This window comes from Typopeltis vanoorti, chromosome 17, assembly GCF_054136105.1.
Source record: "Typopeltis vanoorti isolate ZY-2024b chromosome 17, IOZ_Tvanoo_1.0, whole genome shotgun sequence".
Taxonomy (NCBI): Eukaryota; Metazoa; Arthropoda; class Arachnida; order Uropygi; family Thelyphonidae; genus Typopeltis; species Typopeltis vanoorti.
Window position 1 is genome coordinate 7524161 of NC_143565.1, and position 22391 is coordinate 7546551.

Genomic DNA, 22391 nt, shown 5'->3' on the forward strand with positions numbered 1-22391 from the left:
AGTATATTCTTCTGAACTTTTGAAGAATTGTGGAAGAAAAGCTTGGTGAAGAACAAGCTGGATTCAGGCCAAATAGAGGCTGTCAGGATCAGATCTTCACTTTACGACAAATAGTTGAGAAAGCATGGGAATATAACAAAGATCTGTATTTAAGTTTTGTCGATTTGGAAAAGGCATGTGACAAGGTGCCAAGAGAAAAGCTATTCAATACGCTACAGTTATACGGTGTCAATGGGGCATTATATCAAGCAATACTTAGTCTGTTATTCATTATCTATATGGATCACATTATGAAGGAAAGTAGTATTAAGCATGATATCCGAATTGGATATGTTAATGACAGCTCTTTGCTTTATGCGGATGATGTTAGACTTCTAAATAAATCCGCTACAAGTCTGCAAGATTTTCTGACTAAATTGAGTAACTGTTGTAATAGATATGGTATGAAAGTCAGCAATAAAAAGACAAAGACAATGAAAATAGGCAGAATCATTGAAAATGTCAACTGTGTTGTGAATGGAGAACCTGTGGAACAAGTAAAACATTTCAGCTACTTAGGCATGATTTTTAGTGAAGATGGTAAATTAAATATAGAAATAGATAACAGAATCAACCAAGCTGGTATGGTGGGAAGTCAACTGAATAAATTCATATGGAATAAGAGAGAAATTAGTCAGAACACTAAATTAGCTGTATACAAGACAGTGTTCAAACCAGTTTTAACTTATGGATCTGAGAGCTGGGTTAGAAGTAAACCACTTGACCAAAGACTAGAGACCACAGATATGAGAGTCCTGAGAAAGATTAGATGCGTGAACAGATGGCATCAATGGCAATATCATATTAAAAACGAGGATATTAGGAAGGAACTTGACATTGTCAGCATCCAGGAATGCGTTAGCAGAGCTAATCTCAGTTGGTATGGTCACTTAAAAAGAATGGGCAAAGAAAGATTAGCAAAACAAGTGTTCTCTGCCAGGTTGGCCCAGAGGAAGACCAAGATATAGGTGGATTGATACGGTACAAAGTGCCTTAGACGATAGAAATATAAGATCTGATAATGTTGGAGTCTTGACAAGTAACAGACTGATTTGGAGGAAAACTGTAGATAGGAAGTTAGTAATGATGTAATTTTTTTCATGTAGTACTATCATATCCTGTACACACCTTGAGAGTACATGGCAGGAATTTGATGTTGATGAGTTATGCTTAATTCTAATCCTCAGCATACATCTGCCTACCTATAGATGGCAGCTACTACTTGTTACTTTTGAATGTTTACTTTCCAGTTCTTTTACAATAGTATGGTATCATTAGTGAAGTATTTTGGGTGAAATATAATTTCGTTATAAAACCAAACGGCAATACAAAAGTCTCCATTAAGGAACTAATGACCAATTTTTCATTTTCGTAGTGGTTATCTAACCTCACTGAATTAATTTATTAATATATTTTACAATCATCTTTCTCTACCATCCCAAGCTAATAACACCATCTTACAAAAGCACTGTTTTGCATATCTTTAAACTCACACAAAATATGGGGGGAAAAGACAACATTACTAACTAAACATAGCCGATATGCCTATATAGGGGAGACTTTGTTCAGGATATCTGTGTGTGGTGGGGGGAAGGAGTTACCTCCCCATACATTGGTAAGAAATGGAAACCAGTTTTTCTCCTCTAATACAGTTATATAAACTATTGTTTTATTTTATTATAATTTCTTGGTCATCTCTGTGGAGTCAAAGACTCATTGTGGGAGATGAACTCTAACTGCTGTTCACACAACTTATCACATCTCTCTTCGTACTCATTTGCACACAAAGCACTCACAACCACCTCTGGGAACTCATTCCACCTATTCAACAATTTTTGCTTGGAACTCCAAGCAAAAATTGTCCTAAATACCTTTGTTTAATCACACTTATACAATTTCTAGGGAGGTGACTCCTTGTTCTCTTCCATCCTGCCATGTACTGAAAAAAAATTTTCAATCTTATAAAACCTCTTTAATAACTTGTATGCTTCTATCATGCCCCCTCCCCCATTTTCCTATTAGCTAGTTTTTGAAGTCTACACATCTTCAATCTATTTTCATAAGGAACATTCCATAGGACTGCTACTATCTTAGTCACTCACCTCTGGATCCTCTCTATTGCTCCTTCATCTCCATAGAATCCAGGTGACCAGATCTGTGCACACTAGTAGTCCAGTGTGGCCATATTAAAGCCTTATAAAAGGCAATAATAATCACCAGTCTTCTTCTTCCCAAAGTGCATCACTTAATTTCAACTAACATCACTTAGTCATGTTAAACTGGGCTTTGCCCATACTTCCAGTCTAAGTCACCCTGCAGGCCCTCTCATCATCAAAAACAACTGAATATTTTATTTTAATTCACTTTCTATATCACTGATGTACAAATTAAAATGCAGAGGACCAAGTACTTACTCAATTTACTCCACCAGTCACCTGCCTTCTCTAACTAAACTTCTCAACACACTACTCTCTGATATCTGTCCATCAGCCACCCTCTTATCCAAATCACCAACTTCACATCCGTTCTCATTTGATCCAATTTATGCACAATACCACATGGAATCATGTCAATCCTTGAAAAGTCCAGCCATAATCATCGAGTAGCTATTTCCTCTATCCAACTCCATTGTCACTTTATCATAAAAAGCAAAGAAATGACTAAAGGTATGACCTATCCTTCACAAAACCATGTTCCCCTATAGAGTATCATAGTCCTATCTACCCAGTCCTGAATTATTTTACCAACTTCTCCAATACCTTAACTACCAATCCTGAGATATTGGCTGGCTTATAATTTGCTACTTCTGCCCTGCTTTATGCAGTGAAACCATTTTGCTCTCTTTCCATTCATTTGATACCTTCCCAGAACTGAGGAACAAATTAAACAGCTTGGCCATCAAAGATAATTTACCAATTCCCTTGTACATTCCAGTACTACATGGGCTGATATGCCATATAATCCAATCCGTGTTCTCATTCTCATCCAATTCATCTACTTCTATTCTCCCATCAGTGAATGTTACATCTGACACTGAAATATTTCCACCTGGATGGTACACATTTGCTAAATGATCACTCAGTAGCTCAACTGTTTCCTTTGTTTCTGTTATTTCCTTACCATTAGCTCTTTAATATCATCCTCCCATAGTTATTTTATTCTTCTCTTTACTTGCCACATAGTCAAAGAATTTGCAATTTCTTTTGACCTCATGAACGAGCTTCCTCTCTCATAACTGGCTTTGGATCTTTCTTACTATACAAGTATATTATAATGATATATAGATGATGCTTTAATTTAAAAAAAAAAAAACTTCAAAAAAATGCATTCATGACTGTTCCTTTTTCAAAAAAAAAAAAAACTGTTTACAGTTATAATTATCCCAAATAAAAAGATAATGAAAAATTTAATATATCCATGCTGTCCATAGACAATATGAATAAGAGCCTTTATCTTCATTGCTATTTAGCTGTTACCAAGAAAAAATAATCTCTCTGTTGTATACACAATGGAACCATTTTATACTTTCTTTCTTTCAAGGAAAGTTAAAGGACTATCACTATTTTTTTGACTTTCCATTTTAAACTGGATTAATCTATGATGTGTATGTTCTATTCCTCCACATAATGCTGTTACTTTTATAACAATATTATTTCACTTTCTGCAAAGCATAACTCAGGAACTTCTAGAAGATTATGTACAAGCTTAATGGATAGAGAAAAGCATTAGAAATAAATGAATACCACAAAAAAATTAAAAAAAAAAAAAAAAAAGGCTTTGCCACCCACTCAAAATAAATTATTTATCTGATAATTTCTCCATTCACAAGTAATCGATGCCACATCATTAGGTATTTGAAGAAGTCAAATAAAATTTTATGCACTAGATAACATTTTTAAAAACATACAAGGGAGGTGGAAACAAGGGAAATTAGTCAAAAACAAATTTCCAATGAATGATTTAACATTTTTTAATATTTCAATTCAGATGTAATTCTGCTTTGATATACACTGATATACAAGTGAAATTACCCAAATACAACAATGTTCTGTATTGAAACTGAAAATCAGAGGCAGGAAAGTTTCAAAGAAAGTTTAAGATGAATTATGGAAAGTTATGGAGTGGATAAAAATACAGTATAGGAGGATCAAAAAGTGAAAGATATATTTCAGAATTACAGATAAGCTATCTATGAAAAACAAATACTTACATTTATGTTTTATATTGACTCAATGAAGAAAATTATGTGAACTTCTTTGATATTTTTCTCTGCATTTATGCATAATTTTTTAATATTTTTAAAAAAATATAAAAAATTTCCACTTTTGGCATAAAGTGCCATGGACTAAAATAGTAAAATTTATAACTTAAAAGTGTACCTGAAATCAGATGTTAATCACTGAAGTCTTTCATGGTTATTGTAGAACTGAAGAGATAGTTATGCATTTAGATGCTGAAGATCCAAAATTAGATGTTAAAAAAATCAATGGCACTTATAAACTTCCATTATAGCAACTGCTTGAATAGAAAGCAGTTCATGGCATTCTGTTAACATAAAATTCGATTATTATGAGTCACAATATCTAAAATATTTCTGAATATCATTCACTACTTCAGATTTTTGACCCCATTAAAAAAAAAAAGTACTATTACCTTAGCTTGACTTTGAGTGCACTTTTAAAACACACATATACCAAGCATTGATGAGACCCTTTGAAGTACTAGTATGAAGCAGATTTCTTAGGTGAGGGGTAAACAGTTTATGAATTAGTCCCTACATAACAGCTTGGTATATAAATGAATAATGAACTTTAAGCACAATATGATTAGTCAGAGTATTCAGTCAAATCTCTATTAGTCCCACCAGAGCATGTGTGTATACACACACAAAGTACAATCTATATCTATATAAATATATTTTTAAAAAAAAAAAAAAAAATTCATTTCCTTTTCCTTAAAGAATTTCCAGCTGCATATTATTATTTGCAATCAGTTTATCTCTATTTTAATTTCTCTATTAGATAACTGTTTTACTTTTATGATCTATGGTTTCTAAATTTCAGTATACCATATTTCCACTGGAGAAAGAATACACATGCCTGTGAAATATGAATGATTTAATTTTATGACAATCCAACCATAAAAGACTGCAAACCTATAACATACAATTAGTACTGTGGATGTGCTACTTGTTTTGTACATTTTATATTTCGTCTTGTCCTATATATTCTTAGTTAGCATGTTATATCAAATGTTTTTATGTTCTTGTAGGAGTTTTTCTATTTTGTCTAACATTTTTGACTGCACCTTTGTAATGATTAGAATTGGTCTACATAACGGCTTGGTATATGAATGAATAATGGACTTAAAGAACAATATGATTAGTTAAAGTATTGAGTATTAAACCAAATCTTCATACCAAAATAGCAAAAGTCCAACAAGAACATAGTTTAAAATTATATAAATCAAGTGGATATTCTGGAGAAAGCGTATGATAGAGTGCCAAGGCAAGAAGTCTGGAGATGTCTGAGGGAGAAGAAGGTACCAGAAAAATATATCAGGTTGGTGCAGGAGATGTACAGAAATGTGAAGACAAGAGTTCTAACCTGCCTGGGAGAGACAGAAAGTTTTCCAGTGACAGTTCGCTTGCATCAAGGGTCAGCATTAAGTCCGTTCCTGCTTAATATTGTGATGGAGGTGGTGACGAAGGAAGTGAGAGAAGACGCGCCTTGGACTATGTTGTATGCCGATGACATCGTGCTGTGTGCAGAATCAAGAGAAGAAGTGGTAGCCAAACTGAACAGCTGGAGGAAAGTACTGGAAGAGAGAGGTATGAGACTGAGCAGAAGTAAGACAGTATATGTGTTGCAAAGTGGATAGCAGCCAGGAGACAGATCTAGAGCTGGAAGGAAATCTCATCAGAAAGGTCAGTGACTTTAGATACTTAGGTTCAACAATGAAAGAGGATGGTGAGGTTGAGAAGGAAGTGGGATGCAGGATACGAGCAGGATGGAGGAACTGGAGAGAGATGGCTGAAGTACTATGTGATAAGAGGGAGCCAATCAAATTAAAAGGCAAAATCTACAGGACAGTAGTGAGACCAGCTATGACGTATGCTTTGGAAACTGTAACCTTAAAGAAAAATAACATCAGCAGGATGGAGGTAGCAGATGAGAATGCTTAGGTGGATGTGCAGTGTGACCAGAAAGGATCATCTGAGAAATGACTATATAAGGGGAACGGCAAAAGTTACGAACTTGGGAGCAAAGATACAGGAGGCAAGGTTGAGCTGGTGAGTCTCCTCCACAACTTCCAAGACAGGAAGTTGTGGAGGAGACTCACCACAAACAGCGACCCTACTTAAGTGGGAAAAGCTGCAGAAGAAGAAGAAATTAAGTGGATATTAAATTCAGTATTAGTTCAGTAAATGTTTCATTATTTCAGTTATTTTAGTAAATAGTTTAAAAGTTGTCTTTAGACCTCTACAAAAAGTCTCCACAATGTTAAGATTGCCAAAACAACCCCATCAACCCATGAAAAGAACAGCAGTTTATAAAATCTATTGTAATTGCAGTTTTTGTTATGCTAGACAAATGGGAGATGGAGAAATGCATCAAAAAGAAAATATTGTCACAGATGTTGAGAAATAAAAAACAGGCACATAAATCTGAATTGGCCTTTCACACTACTAACAAAAGCCATCAAGTTAACTGTTTAGAAAAATAAATGATGTTACAGGGAAGTTTATCCCTGGATTAGGGATAAACTTCCAAATGTAATTTGGGTAAATGTCTGATGAAAGAAGCAGCAGTGGGGGAGAAAAAAAAAAAGATGGAAAGAGAATGTAGAGGAATTGTACAAGAAAGATAATATTGAAGGAGAATTTGGCCAAGAACCCATGATAATGAAAAGTGAAGTGATATAAGCAATGGAATGCCTGCCAAAAGGAAAAGCTCCTGGAGCTGATGGTATGTCAGCAGAATTATTGAGAGCAGCTGAGGATGAAGTAGTGAATAGATTGAATGAAATTTGTCAACATGTTTGGAAGAAAATATACTGGCCTAGAGATGGGAAAACATCAGTATTCATCATCAAAAAAACGATTGCGAGAATTATAGAAATATTACTTTAATTTCACGTGCAAGTAAAGTTATGCTGAAAGTGATCCAACAAAGGTTAGAACCATATGTGAATAGAGAAATGCCACAAGAACAGGCAGGCTTCAGGAGAGGTAGAGGAACTAGACACCAAATATGAGATGGGTTATAGAAAGAAGAAGAGAATTTCATAAGGAAGTATTCATCTGTTTTATTGATTATAAGAAAGCTTTTGATTGCATGGATCACAAACAGACTGTGGATTGTAATGAGATCAGTGGAATACTCCCATTGATCTAATTCTCTTGATAAGAGAGCTGTATGACAGCCAAAAAGCCTCAGTAAAAACAGTCTTTGGAAAAACAGTGTTAGAGTGGAAAAAGGGATATGGCAGGGTTGTATACTGTCATCTCACCTTTTTAATATTTATAGTGAATTATTAAGAGAATTGCTGATTTATGCAAAGATCCAGCTGGAATTAAGATTAGCGGCAGAAAAATAATTTAAGATATGCAGATGATACCACCCTCATAGCAGAAACTAAGGAAGATCTGGAGCAGTTGATTCTATTGATTAAGATGGGAAAAAACAAAGCCAGACTTAATTTAAACACCATTACAAAAGTAATGGCTTCTGGCAATTTAAATGAATTTATAATAGAGGGAGATAAAATAGAAATAATTCAAACTTATGATTTACTGGGGTCCAGAATCAGAAATTATGATAAATGTGAAGATGAAATTAAAAGAAGGATAGTCATAGTAAAAAAAAGCAATGTTAAATACCTGGTTGGCCGAGTGGTTAGCATATCCATCCAGCCAAAAGGCTGTGGGTTTGAATCCCACCGTAGGCATGGATGTTTGTGATTGTCTGTGAAAAAACTAGTGGTGGTGGTGGTCGGAGGTAGATGGCTTTGGTGTAGATGATGAAGGTAGTTGTGGTTCATTTTGGCTGGTGGATTGAGTGGTGGAGAATGGAGAGTTGTGGCGTAGGTACCCTCCCTCGAGGTGTCACGTAATAATAATAAAATCTGACAAAAATTATGAAAAACAGGGGTGTGAGTAAGGCCACGAAAGTTAGAATTGTCAAAGCACGTATTTCCAGTAGTGATGTATGGATGTGAAAGCTGGATTATTAAGAAGACAAAGCGAAGTGATTCATTTGAATCATGGGTGTGAAGGAGAATATTAGGAATCTCATGGACTGCAAGAATGACCAATAAGGTTTTAGAGAATAGAACAGAATGCTCCTTGGAGGCGATGATTGCTAAACAGAAGTCTATGTATTTTGGTCATGTTATGCGTTGGAGAAGATTGAGGGAATGAGAAGAGGAGGACCACAAAAAAAGTTGAATGGACAACATAAACGAACTTACCAACTTGAACTTACAATTACTAAAGAAAGGAAAAGAGGTCAGGTGGGATGGAGAGCCTTTGTTTGCAGGATCATCGAGAATCAAAAACCACTGGATGGTACATAATAATAACAGCAACAGCAAGGCCTGATAGTGAACAAACTCTGAGTGTTAAGCTATGAGAAAAAGTTTGCTTATATCCTGTAACAATGACCCATGGTCATGATAGTTCATTCATACATTGAACATGTTGTATGTTGAATGAATTAAAACTGGTTTGTTATTTGAAATCTTGTTAATACCCCTTTATATTTGTTTCTTGTATCAATCTAAAAAAGCACACAATAGTGATGAACAAAACTAGTCATTAATTTAAAAATATGGCTGCAACAAGTCATGAAAATATAAACTCCATAACTGCCTATTTTGATTCAGTGGCTATTTGATTTACAGTTCTCATTTCTGATTTATTAGTGTTTTCAGAATAACTATATATATTATAGCTTCTATTTCCAGTAGTGATGTATGGATGTGAAAGCTGGATTATTAAGAAGACAAAGCGAATTGATTAATTTGAATTCGGGGTGTGGAAGAAAATATTAAGAATCCCATGAACTGCAAGAATGACCAATATGGTTTATATTTATATATATATATATATATAATTTACAGAACTTGAAAAGTGAAGAGAATTTAAAAACAAGAACCAAATGGAGACTACTAAAAATCTTAGAAATAGAATGCCATTTCATTGGCCTGGTTTATCTGGGTGGTTAGTGCACCCACTCTCCAACCAACAGGCTGTGGATTCAAATCCTGCCACGGGCATGTATGTTTGTGATTGTCTTTAGGTGGGAGATCAATTTCAATGCCTGGTGTTAGATCATCTCCCTGCTTATTGGAGACCTGAAATGGCTTTAAATAGTTCCATGTTTGCTCTCTAGAGCAGAATTTCCAGAGTATGTAAAAATAAATTAAAATATATAACAGATAAAACTAGGAAAAAAAATCCCCCCCCCCACCCACATTACAAAGTGTACTATAGGTTCACAAGATAACCTTTCATGGGTGGGAAAAACACTATAAAAAATTAAAAAAAAAAAAAGAATACCATGCAAGAATCAAAGATTGTAAAGTGACATAGAAACTTAGGGATATCCACATGTGTGCCATAAATATTTTGCAAAACATTTAAATAAAGTGATGAAAATTAGTAGAAAATATTCAAGAATACAATCTGTAGTGCGTACCAATATTTAAGATAGGAAAAAAAGTCATAACCTGTAATACTTCAGTATAATGTTTTTGCTTTATGGATTATGCAATGTTGCCAACACTGCAAAATCCAGGACTGGTTACAAGGTCGATTCCAGGTGACCAGAGTAGAGCTCACATCATATGTTTATGAAAAAGGGATATAAAACTGAATGTTAGAATTAGAGAAATTTACTACACATTCCAAGAAAGATTTGCATAAGCATATGCAATTAAAAAACTAAGAAAAATTGATGCAAAAAATTGGCGTTAAGCTAATAACAAATAGGAAAAATCAATGAAATATATTAAGGATTTCAGAAAAGCATATGATATCCAAGCATATAATTGTTTACAACAATAAAACGTTTTTGTTATACCACTTCCCTATATGAGAGGTTTCTGAACTTACAGCAAATTGATGTCTGTGTGGACAAAGAAAAAAATCCTTTTCAATGAGGATGGGATTTTTTGCTCAATATTTAAGCAAACATAACTAATATATAAATTACAAATCAGCTTTGGAATTGAAGAATGTAAAGGAGAATGATGCTACTATTTTACACAGATCATATTATCTTTTTTCGAAAATGTGCTGCATGTCTTCAAGAACCTTTAACTGAATTAAATAATTGCTGTGATAAATTTCATGTTCAAAAATAAGATTAAAACTATGTAATAGTGAATCTATGGAAAAGGACACATTTTAAATGTTTAAGTGCAGTTATTAGTAAAGATGGCAAATTTTCAAATGAAATAGATTTTTTAATTTTAAATGAAATATAGATTTTGAATACTATCAAGTCTACTCACAGGAAACAATGGTTCTTAAAATTTTGCACTGTTTTCTACAATCACATCTTATTATGATGGCCACATGATGTACACAGATGATACAAACACATTTAGTGAAAATGCTACTGGCCAAAGGAAAAATAGTGCATGGCATTCTTTGTTTCAAAGTTTGACATAAGATCCAAAAGACCAAATCAGAAACACGTTTCAAATGACTGTTAAGCTTGTGTATCTAATGGTATTTTATATATACATTCATAAGCAGTTGAATTAGAGATACCTGCCATGTTGGCGAAATGGTGCTGTGGTCGCCCAGGTGAATGGAATAGTGCCACGTGATGGGGATGTCGTCAGACCTTGTACTGACTGTCTGAGTAATAGTCACGTCACAGTAAATGTCACGTCGAGCACAGAATGGGGAAGACTCGAGATCTCGGCAAATTTGATCGTGGCCAGATAGTCGGAGTCAGGCATATGGGGCACTCTATCTCTGAAGTCTTGCAGGCGCTGGGCTTTTCACGGGCTACTGTGTCAAGAGTGTACCGTGAGTACAAGGAAATGTGTCAATGACAGGGGATGCCGTCGGCTAGCTTGGATGGTAACAGCGGATAGAAGGGCCACAGTTCACTTGCCAATTCAATGCTGGACAACGACGACGTGCGAGAAGCCACAATATCCACAACCATCTCCTCGCTATGGGGTACAGAAGCCACCGCCCGACTAGGACACCTCTACTCACCACACGTCACAACGATTAGCATGGGCACAGGAACACTGCCATTGGACCCTCAATGCATGGAAAAAGGTCATCTGGACTGATGAGTCGAGGTACATGTTGGTACACATTAATGGCAGGGTACGAGTGCATCGGCAAGCAAATAAAGCAACGAATTCCTCGTGCCAGCAGGGTACAGTTCAGGCCAGTGGTGGTATCCTCGTATGGGGACTGTTTACGTGGGATGAAATGGGTCTCCTGGTATGGGTGCACATGATCTGACAGCAGGTCCCTGTATCGTTCGCTGGTGAGGGATGATGATAGCGGTGGAACAGTGGGTCCACCGCTCCCAAACTGTGGCCGAGTGGGTAGATGAACACTCCACGGACATGAGGATGTTTGGCTGGCCCCCGAAGTCCTCTGACCTCAATCCTATTGAACACATCTGGGATGCTGTCAAGAGAGATATATGCACCCCAGACCCTGCTCCAACCAATCTCCGTGCATTGTGGGAGGCTGTACAGCAGTAATGGATCAGTTTGGCTCCCCAATGCTTCTGGTGCCTTGTGGAGTCCATGCCAAGGCACATCGCTGCCATAATCAAAGGGGGATGCTACCCGCTACTAGGCAGGTATCTCTAATTCAACTACTCATGTGTGTGTGTGTGTGTGTGTGTGTGTGTGTGTGTGTACATACACACACACACACACACACACACACACACACACACACACACACACACACACACACACACACACACGGGAGGGGGGGGGGGGTCCTCGACATGCACTGTTTCGACTTTATGGCGGTAATCCCATAAATAATTTTAAAAATAAATTTCGACTTAAAGCAGTGCAACGTAAAATTCAAACATAGCAGGCGAACTTGTTTGTGAGCGCGGCAGAAGAATACGCCATTATGCTGTGCTTGTTTGGGAAAGATGGCGTCGCTTGGGTCCCAGCATACACTCTTTGGGTACTGTGTGCTTTGTTTGCATCCGCTCTCTCATTTTTGTGTTTGTGTTTTTTTGCGACTTTTTTTACCCTTCAATATGGCTCCCAAACGTAAGGCAGACTCTTTCAATGGCAGTGTGTCGAAGAAAAGAAAAATTATTTAAAATTAGACATTATTAAAAGGGCAAAAAAGGAAGAAACATCAACAAACATCGGCCATACATTGAACTTAAGTCGTACCACAGTCGGGATTGTTATCAAGGATAAAGTTCGCATCCTTGAACACGTGAAAGGATTGGCACCCATGAAATCAACTGTGATTGCGAAAAAACGTAGTAGGCTCATGATTGAGATGGAAAGGCTTCTTGTTCTTTGGCTGAAAGACCAGCATCAATGCCATATCCCAATTAGCCTCATGTTAATTCAAGAAAAGGCAAAAAGATTGTTTGAGGCATTGAAAAGTGAAAGGGGAGAAACGAGTGCAGGTGAAGAGTTTAATGCTAGTATAAAGTATAAAATTTATTTATGCAATTTACATAACCTTAAGGTGCAAGGTGAAGCTGCTAGTGGTGATGATAAAGCAGTTGGTGAGTTTCCTGAGGGGTTGGCTGAGATAATACGGGAGGGACTACAGTGCTCAACAAGTGTTTAATGTGAACAAGATAGGCCTATTTTGGAAACATATGTCTAATCATACCTATATCGAGGAGAAGGCAGCACCAGACCATAAAGCTGGTAAGTAGAGACTGACTTTGCTTCTTGGGGCTAATGCTGCTGGTGACTTAAACCTGAAGCCCTTGTTAGTCAATCAGGCTGAAAATCCAAGGGCAATAAAGGGCATTTGGAAGGGTCAACTGCCTGTCATCTGGAGGTCCAATAAGAAGGCATGGGTGACATGACACTTCAAATCTTCGAGGACTGGTTTATCAACCATTTTGTGCCAGAAGTTCAGAGGTACTGTACAGCCAAGGGTCTGCCCTTTAACACGTTCGCTGCCACGCCACTTTGGCATAGTCTGTTCCCATACGCAGAGCAATTTCACTTCTTCAAGGTCAGTACAGTAATCTCGTTGCCGGCGGTAAGCGTCATACGAGTATACTCGTAGTTGGCTTGTGCAGAACATATAGCATCTATGAGAATGCACAGTTTTGATGCTAGCTCCACAAGCCAAGCATTTTCACTTCTTCAAGGTCAGTACAGTAATCTCGTTGCCGGCGGTAAGCGTCATACGAGTATACTCGTAGCTGGCTTGTGTAGCTGGTTTACCAACTACGAGTATACTCGTAGTTGGCAGTGAACGTGTTAAGGCATTGTTAGTGCTAGATAATGCCCCTGGTCACCCTGCCCACTTGGATGACTTTCACCCTAATGTTAAGGTGGTTTACCTTCCACCAAACACCACAGCCCTTTTGTAGCCTATGGAGCAGGGTGTTATTGTTTCCTTTAAGACCTACTACCTCCACAGGACATTTGCTATGGCTTTCAGGGAAAATGGAAAAGACAGGAACTTAACCTTCAAAGACTTTTGGAAATTGTATAGCATTTATAATGCCATACAAAACATTGAGAATGCTTGGGATGAAGTGAAGCAGACAAATTTGAATGGTGTGTGGAAAAAACTGTGTCCCCAGTTTGTGAATGATTTCCATGGCTATGAGGAGACAGTTTAGGCCGTCACAGAAAAGGTTGTTGCCCTGGGGAAGCAGATGAATCTGGAAGTGGAAGCTGAAGATGTCACAGAGCTTCTGGCATCTCATGAGGAGAAGTTGCCAGCAAAAGACCTCATTCAGTTAGAGAAGCAGCTGATTGAGGAGGTGGAAACAGTTCCAATCCCTGAACCCAGGAGATTCACCACCAAGGGCTTGGTAGAAGGTTTTGCCCTTATTGAGGATGGGCTGGCCAAGTTTGAGGTGAGGATCCCAACACTGCAAGGTACACAAAGGTCTTCCGAGGGGTTATGGATTGATTGCAGTGTTATAGGGAGATATACGAGGAGAAGAGGATGGTATCATTCCAGACTAGCCTGGAACGTTTTTTCACGAAGGTAGAGAGGCCTGCAGCAGGTGCTGGTACCTCAACTGTCTCTTCAGTTCCTCTTCCAACCTCTCCTTCTGTAGCCTGTCCTGACTCTCCAGTCTCCTCATCCTCCTTCCATTAAGTCGGTCTCTCCCTCCTTGCAACGCCCCTTCCAGTGTGCAAGCCAACCACAGGATAAAAGGTAAAGAATTGTTTTCATTTTTCATTATCACCTGTACAGAATGTAGTTTCATTTGTCATTTTGGGGATTGTTCTCATTTTTATGTTTGTTTTTTTATTACAGTTTCATTTTTGTCATTTTTCTATACTATACAGTAATTATGTTCTCCCTTTCATTTTCCTATAGTCTAGTTCTGTTTCTTGATATATACGTATGACTTTAGGTTAGGTAAGTAACTTAGGCTATGGTAATTCCGACTTGCATTGAAAACTGCCTTACGTCGATCCGTAGGAACAGATCTTCGACGTAACTCGAGGACCCCCCCTGTGTGTGTGTGTGTATGTATATATATATATATAACATACTGAAATTGAATGCCAGTGCATCTCTCGCATTCCTTTTTGTCATGATCTGAATGGTAAAACATACAGTATGGCATGCACGCAACAAACGGGTGTTGAAGTTCAGTAATGCTTTTTTTTTTTTTTTTTTTAGAACCATACATATATAAGCAACCTAAGATGCTTATATAATTTTTTTTATAATTAAATTTTACAATTCAGACCATAACAAAATAAGAGATGCAGTGGTACTGAATTTCACTATGACATTTTTTATAAAATAGTAAAAATAATGCACTATTTATATCCAAGCATGCTCATATACTATACCACACTCATATACTGTATGCTGCAAAAATGTCCTTTTCTGGGTGGAAAGCGATTTTTATTATGCAATGTAGTACACTACAATCGCAATCTGTGGCAAAAGGTGGTGCTGATGATGATTTATGGCTTTAATGGCACAAGGACAGCAAAGGTCATACTTCCCCATATCAAGGGATATACAGTACACAAGGTAAGACAATCGTAAACATCTATGCCATGCAACAGACGGGCTGGAGACCGTATCTGGTTTCTGGAGTAGAGTTTGCAGTTTATATGGCTTGCTCAATCCGCAGTACTAAGGTATAGGTTTCTAACAACTTTCACAGGTGGAATGACATAAAAAATAACACAAAATAAAAAACACCCCTCTCTCTCTCTCACAACACACGCGTTATAAATTATCTATGAATTCATATCAATTTAAAATAAAAAAAATTGTTTCAAAATCATTTTCAAAATTTTTCTTATTAAAACAAAATTTTAAAACTATTCTATTTTTAATAAGAAAAATTATACTGATCGTATATTATCATATGGATAATTTCAAATGTTAAAAAAATTTTTTAATTAAATTTATCACATTAAGATATCTTTTTGAAACAAGTTAGAGTGGACTCTGGTTTAGTAAGTAGAAATATCAAGTGATGATAATGTGAAATTAAGAGTAATAATCATTAAAAATGGGAATAATATATAACCCTATGGAATTATTTTTGCAACTCACCTTCAAGTAAGGTGTGAGCAAAATGGAGAGCATCAGACAAACATATAGAGGAAGCTTCAAAATTTCAGTTTTTAAAAATTCTGTATCTGAAGCAATGAACTTCAGTTTTTATTCCAAATGAAATGATGAACTTTCAATATTTCAAAAACTAAATTAATTGAAATGAATACTACACATTTTTATTATTTGGTCAATCTCCTGAGCCTTTACTATATGAATTTATTAAGAGGCTTGTCCACTGATGCACAAAACAAAGCATGATCTTCTCAACAGAAAGCATATTTTAGCTATTCAAGTAAGAGACCAATTCACTTACCTCAATTACACATTCATATATTCTATTATCAACTTTTCTATCAGATTTAATGAAGTTATATATCTAACTTCTTAAAGAAGTTTCATGCATGCAGGTCCCCCAACCCCATACAGACAGTCCCTGACTTTTGTTCCACAAACTTTACATAACTCAAAATTTATGCAGGTTAGATTTAACCAATTGCCCATTAAGCACATGCAATAGCTTATGGGGGGGATTAACATATGTGTGCTAATGCTTAAGTGCTAGGAGGACATCGTGTTGGATGTTTAATAGAGTATGAACAGCACTGAGAAAAGATTAAAAAACTATTTTAATTCTTTCAGTATTTCATCTGAGTCACAAAGACATCTTTAGGGAGCACAAACTAACACTTTTAACAAATACACACAATACTAAATGAAACAAGTGGTTATAGCACTAGATTCCTATCTAGGTGGGTGCCCTCTATGGTTGTCTGCAGCAGGGCCCTCAATGTAAGTTGGGATTTCTGGGGATTAACATTTCTCATATTCTGGGAAGTTTCTTGCATCTGTATTTATTTAAACGTGGTTGATTACTGAGGTCAGCTGCAGATTCTAAAAACAGTCTTTCTTTCTAAATTTGCTGTGATGGAGCATGAAGTTTTTTTTTTTCCATTTGATCCTATGAAATTTGAGTAGTATCCAATGCATGGTCTATAAGACCAGACTGATCATTAGTCACGATTGCATATGCATTTTTTTGTGTTCGTCTATGTGGATGGTGGCTGATCTACCTGTCTGTCCAAAGTATGCCAACTTGCAGGAACAGGAAACTTTATATACACCAGGAACTGAAAGCAGAGTGAACTGTGTAGAGATTGTATTTCTTTAAGGAGCTGGCTAGTTGTTCAGATCTACCCCAGATAACATTCCTAAAATTCTTCTGAAAAGATGGTTGTGGATTGGGGGAGGATAATTCTGTAGCAACATTGGATAAGAATGCATTGTGAATATGTGAATGTTATTTCAAAGATGTGAAAAGTGTGTTGAAGTAGAGGGAGATTATGTTTAAAAGTGACAGTCGTTTTCTTTCTATCGTTAGTAAGGCCAGAAACTTATGGAATCACCCTTGTATATATGTACTGTTCAAAGTTAGGTTCTCGACTGAAGTTTTAAAATGGGTATTTTTATATAGGATATAGTATGACCAGCTGGGGGGGGGGGGGGGGGGGTGCTAGCTATTTTGATCATTTATATCACGGGAAATCACTTGCATTTACTATAGGCCATAGGGAAGATTAGGTTTATGGATGTTAGGAAAAACTGTACTTCTGGGGCAGACAAGTACTGAAGGGTGTGAGTTTATTTTTGTGATGTCAGGAGGCCAGGAAGATACTTTTTTTGAGTAGGCTTTTTAACTTTTTTTTTTTAACCTGGGTTTTGGTAGGATCATGATCTAGTAAGATATAAGTAGAATGGTCTTGGAGAATAATATCCACTTTACGATTTTAATTAGTGCTATTGCTTTTCATAGCTTTCTGAGTGCAGCGAGTTGGCCAGAAGATAGATTTCTTTTCAGAAGCGAAGATTGAGAAAGAATATTGGTCAAGTCTGATGTTGCTGTTGGATATTTTGGGTTACAGATTCACATTCTACATTTAACATTAAATCTTGTACCAGCACTTCCTTTGGTGCTATGGCAAAGTTGTAGACCAAGGCTTAGGGCACCAACAGCAACTTCATTAAGCCTTTTTGACAAGCAATTCACTTTGGTATGAAGAGGTTGAAGTTACAGCTAGGATTCAGACTTACACAGACTATTGTACTTTTTGATATGCTTATTTCTTATTTTTAAGAATTCTTTTTGAGTGGAAGCTTTTGGCATGGCCAAGAGAATGGATCAAAGTCCCCACAGTTGAGAGCTCTAACTGTAATAAGCTGATGGCAGCAATGGAAACAGCAAGGTTGATGCACATTGCAGCAATCTGTTCTCACAGTTGAACGAAACTGGCATGTTTGCGTGTGTGTGTGTGTGTGTGTGTGTGTGTGTGTGTGTGTGTGTGTGTGTAGAGGGCTTTTTTTTATTTGAACTTGGTTTTTAGTCTGACACAATTTGGTATTACTCCTGTATTCCAACACCTTTTGTGAAAGGCCAGCTGATTTAATTGCCTAGATAAATGAAGTTTCAAATTACCATATTGTTTTGTATGCTATCTGCTCACCATGAATAATCAGTACTCCAAAAACCTGACAATAGTTTTTACATTTACCACAATATATTAAATGCAGTAGTAGTTGGTACTTAAATATTGTTATAACAGCTTTTATAGAATTACACCCCCCCTCCACCTTGGATAACCTATGAACTACCAATTAAAAGACCATATATGTTTGCATTCATATGATTCATTATCTTAAAGTGAGCCAGAGCTATTATATATACAGTACTAGAGAAATGGTCTCTTAAACACAAATTACAAAATTCTCAATTTAAGTTATTGAAATGAAGTTTGACAAGAAAGTTTTCTTTAAAAACTGGACAATACAACAGGGAATTACTGTAAACTGTAATACTCGCTATTTTCTATATAAATAAAACTAAATAAATTTTCAATTACATAATTTTTAAACACAAATTTAAACAGTTCCAAATGTTTAAGTAGAATAAATATCCTTGTAATTAATCCTAGTTGGTCTTCTATTTTTAGGAATGAAGACTATATACAACATGAAGTAGTTATAAGGATATATTGCATGTTAGAAGTGTCAATTTTTAATGTTATCATTCTTTATCAAAGTTTCTATCATGATAGATACTGTTTATTGACAGATGTTTCTCAGAGGATACAAGGAAAAAAATAAGTCAATCCCTAGCAACAATTTAAATTCCTATTCCTTTTACACACATACATGATATCACTAGCAAACCCATTAAATATAAATAGGTGGAGCAAAGGGTGAGTCCATTCAAAATAAGGGTGAGTGAAGAACAAGAATATTTTACATAGCACCTTTGAACAAAGAAGAAGTAATTTACTTTAATTTCTGGCAAGGGAACATACTAACTCAGACCCCTCTTTATCATTAGAACATACATCCCATGTGGAAGATTCAGAAGAAGAAAGCTATGCAAGAGCAAACAGGTCTTCCATGATATGCCAAAATCATGCACACCTACTCTCCTCTCTGGAATATGTCTATTCCTAGATATATTCCAGAGAAGATAGAACACATGGCATTTGATATGCCATTTCAAGCAAAAAGAAGCTAATTATAAGATGGGCACTATAATATTTCTGTATCCTTATATAAAAAAAAAAAAGTGAGAATGATTATTATGTACAAATGAAAAGAACAAATATAAAATGAACTGCTCTGCCAAAGGAGAAGGAAAAGTAGAAAACAGAAAGAATTGCTCTGGAACATTCACTGCTGAGAAAACTATTATAAATGCTCGTTTTCTTCAACTCAAAAATTAAGTTCTTCAACTCAGTAATGGTGGAAGATATTTTCTTTGGATTTTCCTGTTGATATCCCTGTAAAGCTTTGTCATTTCACCCACCCCTTTCTGATTTATATAAACAACTTGCTTTCATTACTAGGTCTCATGTTCAAGAGTATCTACTCTCACTGCATATCTTTACCTTATCCTTTTATCTAACTATAAATCAAAAATTAAATGTAAAACAATGACAGTCACACTGAAAGTGAAACAAATCTTTCAAATAAATAAATAAAACCTCAAAAACTAATTTCAGCAAAAAAAAAAGCCAAATCAAGTACATAATACAAAACATGCCAAAATCCCTACAAAAACTTTACTTACATTTGTGGCATAATGACGTATACCATCACTTACAGAGATCTGGGTGTCTTTTGACAGAAACCCAAATTGAAGCTACAACAATTACTGCTCACCTTCACTGTCCAAATTACATGATACATGACATCTGTGCATTGGTAAGAACAGCATCACTTAACAGAAAGTGCCTTATTTAGAATCAGCTGCTTCCGACTTTCTCTGGCTTAAGGTTTCTTTGTCCTATTTAATAACAATCATATGCTGTATTGCTTTTCAAATTCCAAAAACCAATCCAACCTCTTCACCTTCCTATCCATGAAACTTGTCTTTCTACAATCCACTATCCAAAATGAAGTCATTCATCTTCCAACATCATTTAATGACCACAACTCCAAATGAGTCCCATTTTGAACACTACCAATGTCAGATGAGATGCAGAAACTTTGTTATAAGAATGACTAAACACAAACTATACATCTACCAATGCAATTCTTGATAACACTCTTCCAATAACTTTCATCTTTTTACAGGTAATTCTCCTTCCAAATAAATTGCAGAAATCAACTTTCATTCATTCATTCCTCTCTTTTGGGAAAATCGGATTGGCATCTTGTGCAAGTCTCCTCTTACAAAGAATATCCTCCTTCAAGAAATTCAAACCTCATGTCTCTTATTGGCATTACAATGGTACCAAACCAGGATAACCTCCAAAACTTCAACTCTTCCTTTCATTATCAGACCATTGCTTCTGCTTTAATCCAAACATTTGCTCTAAGTGAGTCTCAGAAATTATTTTCAATGACATGACATGAAGGTCTTCATTCTCCAATCTACTCAAAATTCATGTCCTTCCAGGCCTTGCTTCAATAAAAAGGTGCACTAAAGCAACTGAAAATATAAAAAAAAAAAAAAAATCATATCCAGCCTATACTGAATCACGCAATAAATGCAAAACAGACATCAAATCCACATTCAACTTCGTAAGGTCCAATAACAGAAAACTCACCTCCTGTGCATATGGAAATTTTGCCTCATTGTCCTCTGCAGGGGCTATGATACAAATTCTGTTCACCTGTACTTCCACCTCCTCCCTCTCATCCAAATGGCACCACTGTTACAGTACCTGAAGATAAAGATGACCAAGGCAAAGCACTTCCTACTATTCCAGAAAATGAATACCATATGCCTCCTATGCATTTTTGCCAAACAGATGACAGAAGAATACTTAATAAATCAGACACTAAAAAGGAATGTTAATTTTAAAGTACAGTCATTGCCAGTCAAGAAATATAGGAATTTTATTGAATTATCACAATATCTACTTCACCCTTTGAGAGTACACACAACATAATGAGACTAGCATAGCAAACTATTTAATAATCACTCGGAACTTCTTTCACTGCATTCTATCTGGAAATGGCTTTGGACAGTTGCATACAAAGAATTTCATACTAGTATTAATTTATGTTTTAGCAATTAACAGCATCATAAATAGTATAAGGGGAAGGTGATACAAGAATCAATTATTCTTATAGCTGGGAAAGAGCAAATATGTTAGATTCAGACAATTTCTTTAAGAAAGGATGAATTAAATTTACAGCTATTCCTATTTGGTCACCTTTAAAGATTAAAGCTAAGATAGTAAATTTCAACTTTCTCATGTTACAACTTAAGAACATAACTGCTTGTTTGCATAGCTCAAAAATACTAACAAATCCCCAACAAAAATGTTACCACTGTATGCTCAATATCTTTGAAGTAGAAATACTGTAATATGTTAAACTATTTTCAGAAATTCAGTGCTCTCAGGATGAGTTACATTAAGATTAAAACCAAACATTTTGTAATAAAATTGTTGATAATGTTTATTTTTGGATTATCCCCATAAATTTATTGTGATAAGAGATATTAATGAGAAAATCATAACTGGTCACTGAAGAAAATTTCTTCAGTGAAATATATATCTGAATTGTGAGATTCTGAGGATAATTTGAAGTAAATATAATGTGAAATTCTTTTTAGAGTTTTGACTGTGTGTATAGATATATATCAAACATGAGAATTACAAAAAGTATGGCTATTCAAGCCAATCCTTACATAACTATTTAGATGTGTTTACTAATTTTTTTAATTTCAACTATTCACTAGGTGAATTTCTATTTTGTCATCTCAGAGTTGTGAAAAAACCACCATGACTTTAGAATAGGAAAAGGCAAGATATGATTAACTTAAATATATCAATTATTACTGTAATTGAAGATAGCAAAATAATTAAAGCTGAGTTCCAAAGAGGAAAGATTATATTCTATAAATAAATTAAATGATCTATATAAAAAAAAAAAAAAGCAAGCTTCAAAACCATGTTGTAAGAACTTGCTACTGTAAACCACAGTATTATTCTAGATGAAATCAATTACACTTCCTAAAAGATTCTACAGATACTTGCTTATGACAGGTGAAAAGATATGATCAGATAAAAGTTGCTAATAAAATGTACCAATTATGTGTACATTA

The 22391-nt window shown here is 35.7% G+C and overlaps 1 protein-coding gene across 1 annotated transcript in view; it reads right to left on the reverse strand.

Annotated features, from left to right (window-relative positions):
* Positions 1–22391, reverse strand: part of LOC150097117 (luc7-like protein 3) — a 202468-nt gene that overhangs the window by 28263 nt on the left and 151814 nt on the right.